This window comes from Sphaerodactylus townsendi, linkage group LG01 (assembly GCF_021028975.2).
Source record: "Sphaerodactylus townsendi isolate TG3544 linkage group LG01, MPM_Stown_v2.3, whole genome shotgun sequence".
Classification (NCBI taxonomy): Eukaryota; Metazoa; Chordata; class Lepidosauria; order Squamata; family Sphaerodactylidae; genus Sphaerodactylus; species Sphaerodactylus townsendi.
In genome coordinates, this window is record NC_059425.1 from 167,251,390 (window position 1) to 167,264,244 (window position 12,855).

Consider the following 12,855-nt stretch of genomic DNA (forward strand, 5'->3'; position numbering starts at 1 on the left):
ATGGCAGCACAGTGGCAGGGACGTAGGTATAGATTTTTTAGGGGGGGGGTTCGGGGGGCCCACACCCCCACCCGCCCCAGGGCATGACCACGCCTCCCCAAGCCCCGCCCCTGGCCTAGCGCTTATAAAAGCAGCTCTCCGAGGTCAGGGATGGCAGACTCCCCCGCCCTGTCCTCCCCTGCCCCTCCCCTCTGGGCTGAGGCATAGAGGGAAAATGGAGCCTGGTGCAAAATCTGAGTTTTGCGCCCCCCCACCGGGGCAGCCGCTGTGATGCAGGAATCCACCCCCAAACAGCATCACATTCAATGGTGTTTAAACTAGATCCACCTTAAAGGGAGAATCTGGGGTCCCTAGTTAAACAACATTGAAAGTGATGCTGTTTGGGGGTGGATTATCCCCCACCCTGAAACAGCATCACTTTCAATGTGACGTAGTGGTTAAGAGCAGGTGCATTCTAATCTGGAGAAACCAGGTTTGATTCACCGCTCTGCCAATTGAGCTGTGGAGGCTTATCTGGGGAATTCAGATTAGCCTGTGCACTCCCACACATGCCAGCTGGGTGACCTTGGGCTAGTCACAGCTTTTCGGAGCTCTCTCAGCCCCACCCACTTCACAGGGTATTTGTTGTGAGGGAGCAAGGGCAAGGAGATTGTAAGCCCCTTTGAGTCTCCTACAGGAGAGAAAGGGGGGATATAAATCCAAACGCTTCTTCTTCTTCTAAACTGAGGTCCTCAGATTCTCCCTTTAAATCCATGCCGAAGGGGGTGGATTTAAAAGGAGAATCTGGGGAAATTTGGGGGGTGCCTGCTGTCAGGGGTGCAATGGTTAAGCTAGAAGCACCAAACTTTCAGGGTATCTTTAGGAGTCTCTCCTAATGATACCACCCAGGTTTGGTGAAGTTTGGTTCAGGGGGTCCAAAAGTTATGGACCCTCAAAGGTGTAGCCCCATCTCCTAAGCTCCCATTGGAAACAATGGGGGATGAGGGCACCCCCTTTGGGAGTCCATAGCTTTGGACTCCCTGGACCAAACTTCACAAAACCTGGGTGGCATCAATAAGAGACTCTCCTGATAGTACATCCCAGGCTTGGTGAAGTTTGGCTCAGGATGTCCAAAGTTATGGACCCTCAAAGATGTAGCCTTCATCTTCTATTAGCTCCCATTGAAAACAATGGAGGATGGGGCACTCCCTTTGGGAGTCCATAGCTTTGGACCCCCTGGACCAAGCTTCACAAAACCTGGGTGGTATCAAGAGAGTCTCCTGATAATACATCCCAGATTTGGTGAAGTTTGGTTCAGGGGGTCCAAAGTTATGGACCCTCAAAAGTGTAGTCCCCATCTTATATTAGTTCCTATTGGATACAATGGAGGATGGGGGCACCCCCTTTGGGAGTCCATAACTTTGGACCCCCTGAACCAAACCTCGCCAAACCCGGGTAGTATCATCAGGAGAGTCCACCAAACAACCCCGGAAAGTTTGGTGCTGCTAGCCCAGACAATGCGCCCCCTGCAGGCCAAAAACCAAAAAAGCACTAAAACATTTTAAAAACCCACAAACGGGTGGGCGGAGCTTCGGACATGAATGTGGGGGTTCAAACCCGAGAAACCCCCCCCCCTTACCTACGTGCATGCACAGTGGTAGGATCCAAACATTTTAGTAACAGGTTCCCATGGTGGCGGGATTCAAACTGTGGCGTAGCACCAATGGAGCTGGGAGGGGCACAGCAGGGGCGTGGCCAGGCATTCCTGGGCGGGGCTGTGGCAAGGACGCAGCCGCTGCGTCGGTCCTTGGGCGGGAAACGAATGCACACAGGCACAGGCTGCCACGCACGCAGGTGCACCTCCTGCTAGACTGCTTCCAGTTCTGCGTGCTACTGCTGAGAGGAGGGGCGTAACTAAGGCAAAAATCACGTGGCAAAATCACCAATTAGTAACCCCCTCTCGGCACACACAAATAATTCGTAACCTACTCTCGGGAACCTGTGAGCACCTGCTGGATCCCACCTCTGGGGCAGCAACCTGAGAAAGGTCTTTAAAAATTATTTCAAAGTTCAATTGGGTTCGTATTCGTGAAGCTTAATTCCAGTGTTCAGCGGCTGTTGAGAGACCTAAACAGATTTATCCAGAATCAAAACAAGCACACAGCCAAAATTCAGTTTATCCTGCGCAAAAGGGTGGCACTGGCAGAGGAAAAACCTGGCCTGTGTGAATCCAAAAAAGAAAAAGGGGGAAAAAAGGCTGATATGTAGAAACACAGAGCATTCAATAGAATCGATAAGGGCTTGAAATGTATGTCGGAAAAGATGGAAAAGTGAGCACACAGATGCAAGGGAAGAAACGTGAGACCTTATCATAAAATCTTGTATTAAGAGATCGCCATCATTTCCCTTGCATAGTCTTCCTTCTGTTTTGAGTTTCAGCCTGTGCTGTCACCTCTGCATTGCAAGATGTTTGGGGCAGACACCAAGATGAAGAAGACCCCTGATTTCATCCCATTTTTTGTTTGCATCTTTAATCTCCAGAACAGAGGGCTCATAGGCTCCTTCCGAACATGCAGAATAATGCACTGTCAATCCACTTTTCCAATTGTTTACAAGTGGATTTTGCAGAGGCATATCTAGGGAAAATGGAGCCCTGAGACAAAATCTGAATTTTCCGCCCCCCGCCGTCCCCCCCCCCACAGGCGTCCAGTTCACCACCCAGAGCCCAGGTCTACTGCCTTGAGCCACCACCATTGTCCAGGTCTACCGCCCGGAGGTGGGGCCAGCGCCCGGGTCTATGTGCGTCCCTGGAATTTTGCTATTCCACACAGTGAAATCCAGCTGCAAAGTGCTTTGAAAGTGGATTGAATGTGCATTATTTTGTGTCTGCGGAAGGGGCCATATTCTCTCACACACCTTCTTTTCTCCAACTATGGGCTTGTTTTAGCAGAAGGCCCAATACTATTGCTTTTTATTTTTTGAGTTCTTATGAACCCCTGATGCAGTGAGTGTTTTCAGAGGATTGTCATGACACAGTACATATAAATGCTGAAAATGTAGCTTCAGGCTGACTGTCAAAGACACAGTTTTTCTTCTAACAAGCCACGTTTAAAATGCTTCCGTTTGGATGGTATGAAGAAATAAGGGACCATTGCTTAAGCAAATGCTATCCCCTCCAACATTTCAACAGTATCAGGTCACTTGCTTGTATTTTGCAATGCTGGAATAGTGTGTTCTGGTATCAAAGCAACATTTATCAGTCCATCAGCCCAAGTTGGCTTCATCTCAAATTCAACTCTGTTCTTACATAACAATGGGCAACAGGTTGTTGTAAGCTTTCCAGGCTGTGTAGTCGTCTGGTAGATCTTGTTCCTAATATTTCGCCTGCATCTGTGGCTGGCATCTTCAGAGGTTTATCACAGAGAGAAGACTGTTATACACTCTGTCCAGTATATATGGGCAACAGGTTTGTCTAGATAACCATGCAAAGGTTTTGCACAAAGGTTTTGCACACACAATTCTGTTTTGCACACATAAACAGGAAGATCTCAATTTATGTTCCCATAGTTGATCTGGCTGGTCTGTTGTTGTTAGCTGTGTTGATCCTAATTGTGCAAGTATAAATTTTTGTCTATATGCATCAGTTCCTGTGGAACCTTTACCAAAATGATTTTTGAGGGCAATGAGCACATCATAGAAAACAGTACCCACAAGATGGTGCTATTTTCCTGCATATGATCTCTACAAACCCTTGGCTCAGGCAAATTGTTCCTTGCCTCAAAGATTTTTTCGATTCTGTTGCTTTTGATTCTTGATCTACTTGTTTTTAAATAATTTTGTGACTTAGAAAGGGACGTTTTTCCATGTTTCTTTCATATGTGTTTCATATATGGAAGAGATTCCCTTCTTCATGGATTCCTACTCTCTCCACAATAATAAAAGGCTTGTTCATCCTACTGCTAGTAAATTCCCAGTTAGTAAAATATAAGTTAACAGCTCTTTGATGACTACACTGGAAACATCTGGTGGAACAGAAATCACACTGGGATGAATCCTACCTTACTACTATTTATTTATCTAGTAAAATATGGATACCTCCTTCTCTTTAAGCTCAATTTTGAAGTCTTTCTCCAAATTAGAAAGCTATTCCGTTATCGGAAAAAGCACTTCAATTAGAGGAAATCCCCTTAGGCTGAAGAAAGGTTCCTTGAAAGACAGTTGGATTCACCCTATTAACTCTTTTAACTCTGAATTAATTAATTTGGAATAATTCCCCCCCCCTCGATTGTGTATTCACTGTCATCACTACAAACTAGAATCTATATAAATAGGATAGATAGATAGATAGATAGATAGATAGATAGATAGATAGATAGATAGATAGATAGATAGATAGATAGATAGATAGATAGATAGATAGATAGATAGATAGATAGATAGATAGATAGATAGATAGATAGATAGATAGATAGATAGATAGATAGATAGATAGATAGATAGATAGATATAGATAGATAGATATATAGATACAGATAGATAGATAGATAGATAGATAGATAGATGGGATGGCTCAATAGATGGCTGGTCAGCTTACTGGCTGGCTGGCTATTGGCCGGCTTCAGCTAATACACACACATTGGCTGGCTGGCCCTAGCGGTCATTGGCTGGCTGGCTGGCTGGCATTGGCTCATTGGCCATTGGCTGGCCATGGATGGCCAATGGATGGATGGATTGGTGGATGGATGGATGGATTGAATTTGGATGGATGGATGGATGGATGGATGGATGGATGGATGGATGGATGGATGGATGGATGGATGGATGGATGGATGGATGGATGGATGGATGGATGGATGGATGGATGGATGGATGGATGGAATGCCCACATACAGAACATGTATTACAAGCAAAGCCTGTGATCAAAGGTCAATCTTGTCCAGCACAGTATAACTCTTGTTAGTCATTCAGAAAACACTAGAAGCTCACAAGCAGGATATGATTCTGGGATGCATTAATAAAAGTCTAGATCGAGGGAAGTAATTGTTCCACTCTACTCTGCATTGGTCAGACCTCACCTAAAGTACTGTGTTCAGTTCTGGGCACCGCAATTCAAGAAGGATATTGGCAAGCTGGAACATATCCAGAGGAGGGCAACCAAAATGGTAAAGGGCCTGGAGTCTGTGCCCTATGAAGAGAGGCTTAGGGAGCTGGGGATGTTTAGTCTGGAGAAGCGAAGGTTAAGGGGGGACGTGATCGCAATGTTTAAATATTTGAGGGAATGCCATGTTGAAGAGGGAGTAGGCTTGTTTTCTGCTGCCTCAGAGACTAGGACACCAAGTAATGGATTCAAGGTGCAGGAAAAGAGATTCCAGCTAAATGTTAGGAAGAACTTTCTGACTGCCAGGGCCGTTCAACCGTGGAATTCACAGCCTTGGAGAGTGGTGGAGTCTCCTGCCTTGGAGGTTTTTAAAAAGAGGCTGGATTAATACATGTTGAGAGTGCTTTGATTGAGAGTGCTTTGATTGTGTTCCTGCATGGCAGGGGGTTGGACTTGATGGCCCTTGTGGTCTCTTCCGACTCTATGGTTCTCTGATTCTACGATTTGGATGGGATGGCCATTCCCATTCTTTGCCCATGGCATTCAGTAATTAGGGGTATACTACTGCCTTGCTAAAGGAAATTCTGGGTTTAGCTATTCTGTCTATAATCCATGAATTTGCCCAATCTACTGACTGTATTGCTGACCATCACAGCAATGAATTCTAAAAGTAAGAAATAGTTTCAGTTCCTTGCTTTGAATCTGCTGCACGTTAATATCACTGCATTTTACGTGTGAGCTCACACATCACTGATCATTTTTTAACGCATTCTGTTTTGCACACATATCCTCAAAAGAGTGCTATCAGAATGATGGGAATTTCTGACAGGTCTACATTATAGTCACCTTGTTAGCAACCCCCCCCCCCCCCCCCCCGCCCAATCCTTTTTGTAATAATTCCTCATTCTGACTTTGCCATTTTCATTGTTTCAGAACTGTACTTTGAATTTTTTTCCTTATGTAACCTACTTATCCTTGACCACATTAATCTCCATTGGAGACCTAGGAAATAATATATGACAGCACCCTGTGGCTTGACAAACAAATATGAAATTGCTTGAACAAATGAACAAACCTTTAAACTTTACATTTAGCACTTGGGCCTCAAAGTCTCTTTCCTAGATGGCCACCATCAGCTGATGACGTCATCAGTGTTTATAAAATCAGGGATTTGCATTTGTGCTGGGTGATCGTGACATGAGATCAGGCATATTTGGACCAAAAGAAGAAGAAGAGCAACACGATACAATGTATTATAGGCAGACTAAGGTGAGAAGGTGGTGACCATCATAAAACCAAATAGCTGAGAGTTGAACACTGCCTCTTTTTTTCCTCAGCAGAGAGGATCTCATCATCCCAAGCAGCAGAGAGAAAAACAGTGACCCGTCAGACCATTAAGAAGGTTGCATAACCAATGAATACCAGTTCACTCAATAGGCAGATAGGTTTAAAAGTAAAGGTCCAGTTAGTATAACCCTGTTCCTTTACTGAACTTGTTAACATGTACTAGTACACACCTCTGCCTTATGGAGGTCAAGGGTAGTATGGCCCCCTCCCCATAGCTCTGAACATGACTAAAGAAGTTACATTGGAAGAGCCCGAGACCGTGAATTAACAAAGAGTTTACAGTGAGAATGTCCCTGATAGGTTGGAATATCACTCATAGATAAAATAATGATTAGAGCAGCACACGCAGTGTTGGCATTGGGCTGGAAAGATAATAAAAAATGGACAGTTTCAAAATGGTTGGAATATATTTGGGAACAAATACAGTTAGAGATATTTGAGAGACTGACAAAAAACATTTTATGGAAAGAAAAAATAGAAGATATCATGAAGATATGGACAGTGTATGAAAAATGGATCGAAGAAGCTGGATTTAACGAAGAGCCATGGAGTAAGAGAATAAGAAGAATGAATCTCCTACTGCTTGCATGAAATAACCAATAGAGAGAAGGGGGGAGGGGGGAGAAAATGGAAAAATGTATAGATGGAATAAAGATATTAAATGTAACAAATGTACAAATACTCTATACAATAAAAAATTATATAAAAAAAGAATATCACTTATAGGTTGGAAATTCCCTAATAGGTTCAGTTCCATGTAAAGGCTGACCAGGAGGCAACTGGGTGATTCACAAACTGCTCTAAAATCATCCAGAGCAGAGGTCTGCAACCTGCGGCTCTCCAGATGTTCACAAACTACAAATCCCATCAGCCCCTGCCAGCCCCTGCTAGCAGGGCTGATGGGAATTGAAGTCCATGAACACCTGGAGAGCTGCAAGTTGCAGACCCCTGCTCCAGAGTGTGCCTTAGTACAATGGTATAGATTTTTGACAGTCACTGAGACCAAAGCGAGGGATATTAACTGAAGAATGATTATGAGAAGGTGTAGCAGATCACAGCTCAGATCAGCAAATACCCCAGAGTAGAACAGGATGTCATTCTTAATTGGGACAAAGATTTTTGCTGGAAAGTCCAGATTAATTTGAAAAGATAAACCCAGACATGGTTACATGACGGCTTTTAGTTTACAATTCACCACATTATTAAATGAAAAAAGCCATTTTTCCTCTCCAGTTTCAGCTGTGACAGACTGTTAATTAAATGTTGAAAGAGGGTGAAGTCCCAAGATATGGATTGCCAGTACAACACTGTACACACAGGCCCATATGAAGAAAAACAAACGTTTGCATTCTTACCAAGGGGGGAGGGAGGAAGCAGATTGGTCCAAGGAGCAGAAGGAAAGGAAGAAGTGAAGGAACTTCGGAGCCACAACAGCTCTGGAAGGTCTTGCAGCTGTCCTAGACTGGGCTGGGTGGAAGGAAATTTAAGAAAGCCCAAAAGGGTTTGGATGGAGCTGCAATGAAGAACAGATGGAAGAAAACACTGCATGTCTGTTTTCTGATGGACACTGTGGGACAAAGAGGACGAAATGTTCAGATGTTATGGGTGTCCCACAGAACCAGACAGCTTGGGATGGAAGGTGGGTGGTGGCCGGCTGTCAGCTTAAATCAGAAGAAAGCCCACTGCAGTGAGTGGATGCATACTGCTGAACAACTCACAAAATTATTAACCAAGCCATACGTATATTCACATGCCCAGAACAAGACAGTAGACTTCTTGGTTCATTGCCTGGGAAGAACCATGGTTCAATGATGGTTTCCAGGCAGAATGTCCCTGGCATCTCCATCTAACCAGGATCCTTGAGAATAGAGCTGGATGAAACCATCACCTCAAACCTTGGAGTGTGGCCACCACAGTCAGGGATCAGCAGACCAATAATCTTAGCCACTATACATGACAGAAGCATACAAAAGAAGGCTGCTCCTAGTTTTGAAGGGGTTGTCCCAAGGATGAGCATCAGGATCTGCAGGGTTCACAAACTGTTACAGAAGACCTTTGATGAAATGTGTAAGTAGAGGCAGGCTGGCTGATTCACACTGATGGCCACTGACTGGGCATTATCTGCCCATTGATAGCTTTTACATTCAAGGCTTTGCTTTACCAGAGAGTTCTCCTGCCTCCTTGGTGGAGAAATGGGGCTTCTGTTGGAGCAGAAGACTGGTTAGAAGCAGCATCTGTAGCAGCATCTTGGACTCCTTGCCCTCCTTGATTTGCCTACTTCGCAGCTCAAGGGACTTGTGAAGGGCACAGATCAATCTTATCTATCTCAGAAGGCTCATTTGCAGCCTTCCTACCAAACGACTGAAGAATGAAGGACAGAAGACAAACAAGAATGAGGTGAGAAAACTGGCATTATTGGGCAGAGTCTGAGGGGAAAATGAATGTTCACAAGGAAGAAGAAGAGTTTGGATTTACATCCCCCCTTTCTCTCCTGTATGAGATTCAAAGGAGCTGACAATCTCCTTGCCCTTCCCCCCTCACAACAAACACCCTGTGAGGTGGGTGGGGCTGAGAGAGCTCCAAAGAGCTGTGACTTGCCCAAGGTCACCCAGCTGGCGTGTGTGGGAGTGTACAGGCTAATCTGAACTCCCCAGATAAGCCTCCACAGCTCTAGCGGGAGAGCAGGGAATCAAACCCGTTTCCTCCAGATTAGAATGCACCTGCTCTTAACCACTATGCCACTGGATTGGTATGAACAATTAATTTTGGTGTGGCCTGTGTGTGGCACTAAAATGATGGCAGGAAAGGGAAATCCTCAGATGTCACCCTTGATTCCAACTGTTTTTTTGTTTTCCCCTCTGGACCTTACGAAATAGACCTCCGTTACCGCCCTTCCTTGCTCCCTAGTCTGTTCCTACAGGAAGACGCTTTTATTCCACCACAGTATCGCATCCCACTGATGAAAGGCAGATCCCACTGCCTTGGCCAGCAAGTACTTTTTTTTTGCTATGGGTGGATAGAACAAGACTGTCATCCCTGTACTATGAAATTGTCTCTGTGCCTTTTATCAGGTTCTACCACAGTGGTTGTGGTCTGCAAGGGTGGGATGAAAGAGCTTCTTCACCTTGCATCTTCTAGACCAGGGGTGGCCAACCTATGGCACTCCAGATGTTCATGGACTACAATTCCCATCAGACCCTGCCAGCATGGCCAATTTCCTGAGCTTCTGCTTCTAAAGCAGGGGTAGGGAACCTGCGGCTCTCCAGATGTTCAGGAACTACAATTCCCATCAGCCTCTGTCAGCATGGCCAATTGGCCATGCTGGTAGGGGCTGATGGGAATTGTAGTTCCTGAACATCTGGAGAGCCGCAGGTTCCCTACCCCTGTTCTAAAGGGAAGCCAGCCTGGTGTAGTGGTTAAGAGCAGGTGCACTCTAATCTGGAGAACCGGGTTTGATTCCCTGCTCTGCAACTTGAGCTGTGGAGGCTTCTCTGGTGACCCAGATTAGCTTGTGCACTCCGACACATGGCAGCTGGGTGACCTTGGGCTAGTCACAGTGCTTCGGAGCTCTCTCAGCCCCACCCACCTCCCAGGGCATTTGTTGGGTGTGGGAAGGAGATTGTAAACCCCTCTAAGTCTCCTTACGGGAGAGAAAGCGGGGATATAAGTCCAAACTCTTCTTCTTCTCTTCTAAAGGTCACACAGAAACAATAAAAAGCAATTAAATGGGTCAGGAAGTTGGAGATATCTGACTCCAATGGCCTGTGCCGGGCACTTGCTGGGTATAACATCGATCCTGGTGACAGTGTAGGCTGGGAAAGATCACGGCAAGCCCAGGAGTCCATTTGGCATTCAACAGTCATCTCTAGAAGAACTTGTGGACTTCCAGATATCCTTAACAGGAAGTTCTTTGGAGCAAGCTCCGGGGTGAAAACAAAACCGGCCCTTCTATGGAGAGGGAAGGCTTCCTTTCGGTGGCCTCGGCCCAAACCAAAAATGGCTTTTTCGTAGGGCCCTAAGGGGGGAAACATGTAGCTCTGTGGAAATTGTTAGCCTCTTAAACAACAGATCTGGCACCCTCAAACACGCTAACTGCCCAAGATTCTTCACAGGAGGCCAGAAGTCAGAAGAGCATTTAAAATGGGTCTGAGGTGAACCGATGTGCCTGGGCCCTCCTTCCTGTGGGAAGAAATCAGCACTGGACTGCCTGGCTGTTCTTCCAAAAGCAACACTTGACAGGCAGTTTGGTGGGATGTATTCAGGCCTGTTCCTTTACATGAAGGGGGGGGTGTGTGTGTGTGTGTGTCAGAGCCTAAATGGAGACAGTCAACAACTTGCCTGGAGCAACGTGTGCATTTGTAGCCATCTGACAGAACACCTAGGAAAATCTAGGCTGCTACGCTGCAACTGTCAACAATCTCTCTGTAATGGTGACAACAGGGTCAGATTAATATTAGGAAGAAGAGAAGAAGAGTTTGGATTTATATCCCCCCTTTCTCTCCTGCAGGAGACTCAAAGGGGCTTACAATCTCCTTGCCCTTCCCCCCTCACAACAAACACCCTGTGAGGTACGTGGGGCTGAGAGAGCTCCGAGAAGCTGTGACTAGCCCACGATCACCCAGCTGGTGTGTGTGTGATTGTACAGGCTAATCTGAATTCCCCAGATAAGCCTCCACAGCTCAGGCAGCAGAGCTGGGAATCAAACCCGGCTCCTCCAGATTAGATACACAAGCTCTTAACCTCCTACGCCACTGCTGCTCCTAGGAGCAATATTAGGAGCCCCAATATTTTTTTTAACAAATGCATGTCAATATTTTAACAGAAATCATTTATTTGCATCGTAAAGTCATTCAGTTTTTTTTAATTTGCTGTATGGAGATAGCACAAACGATCCCAGCTGTGCACAACACATAGCAAGGAATCAACCCTCACCTGCACACATGCAGCGCCCACAACTCCCCCAACATGTGAACAACATCATGAGAATATGATGAAACGCTGTCTTCACTAGACAGCTTGCAACCATGTCCTGTGGGGCCATCAAAAAAGCAGGACCATAGCGTATGCTCTTTTGCCACTAGGTTAATCTGGCGCTGGATGGAGAGATTTCCCTTTTTTTCTTTTGCTGAGCCTGTTGGGAGTCTGATCCCCACAGGGCTGTTGGGCGCCAGAGCTCAGTGACCTCCTTTGCCCACAATGTCCAGCTGTTAGCTAGGCCTCCAGTCAGGAGTGTGCCTGAGCAAGCGAGATCTGTCAGCCTACCAGGAAATTTGGTAGGGTGATAATGAAACACCTTCTGTGCCTCTCTCTTCCCGCATGACACAGAATTCTGGGTTATAAGACAGCCAGAAGTCCAGAGGCGATGAACCACTCTGTTCTTAGGCCTCTTCCGCACATGCAGAATAATGCATTTCCAATCCACTTTCACAATTGTTAGCAAGTGGATTTTGCTATTCTCCACACAATAAAATCCAGCTGGAAGGTACATTGAAAATGGATTAAAAGTGCATTATTCTGCATGTGCGGAAGGTGCCTAAGGGCCGGGCTGATGCAGGGGCCTGCACACGGCCCACCCTTATATCACATCCAAGCAACTGGTTGGATCCTGAGTGCTCAACCCAAGGGATTACTGGTCAGTTATCTCTCTCTTTGGTCAATTACCTTGTGGGCTCTGGTGGGGATCGCACCACTAACCTGCTCGCCATCCAGGCGCTTCTTGACGCCTCTGCTCTCATTTTGTCGGGGACGGGGGAGCTATAGAAGAGGGCTGTAAATGAAGAGGATGAGCAAAGGAGGAGTAGTCTGTTGAGGGCAGGGAAACTGTTGATAGGAACTAGTGCTGCCAGATTGAAGAGATCATGGTGCTATTCGAAAAGGCACACCCCAGGAAAGGCGCATTCTGGAGTGTATGCTCTTCCCCAAGCATGCCCGCGCACAAACATACCCACGACATACACATACACACACACCCCTCAGCAAACTATATTAAAATCTCCTCAATGGCCTCTGCAATACCTGCTTTCCTCCCCTGTTGCCCCATTTTTGGGGGGTTTATAAAACCCAGGCCACACATTTGGGTTGTTTGGGGTTGCTCCTATAGTGGCTTAGAGCAACTGGGAAACTAAAATCCAGCTGCATAGTGAAATAGTTGCTTTTGAAATGCTTCCCTTCCGGGCTATTAAGGGTGGGGAGGGTTCTATATTTGTTTTCTAAGTTGGCCAATGTGGTGCCATTGGCTTGAACTAGGCTGGAGCAGAGGCATACCAGGGGTAAATGGTGCCCGGAGACAAATTGTCTCCACGACGCCCCCCAGGCTCTGCCCCTGCCCCACCTACCTCAGCTCCGCCCCCACTGCCCTCGACCCTGCCCATGTCACTATGGACATGGGCAAGGTTTAGGGTGCCCACTTCCCCCCCAGACTCCCCCTGCCG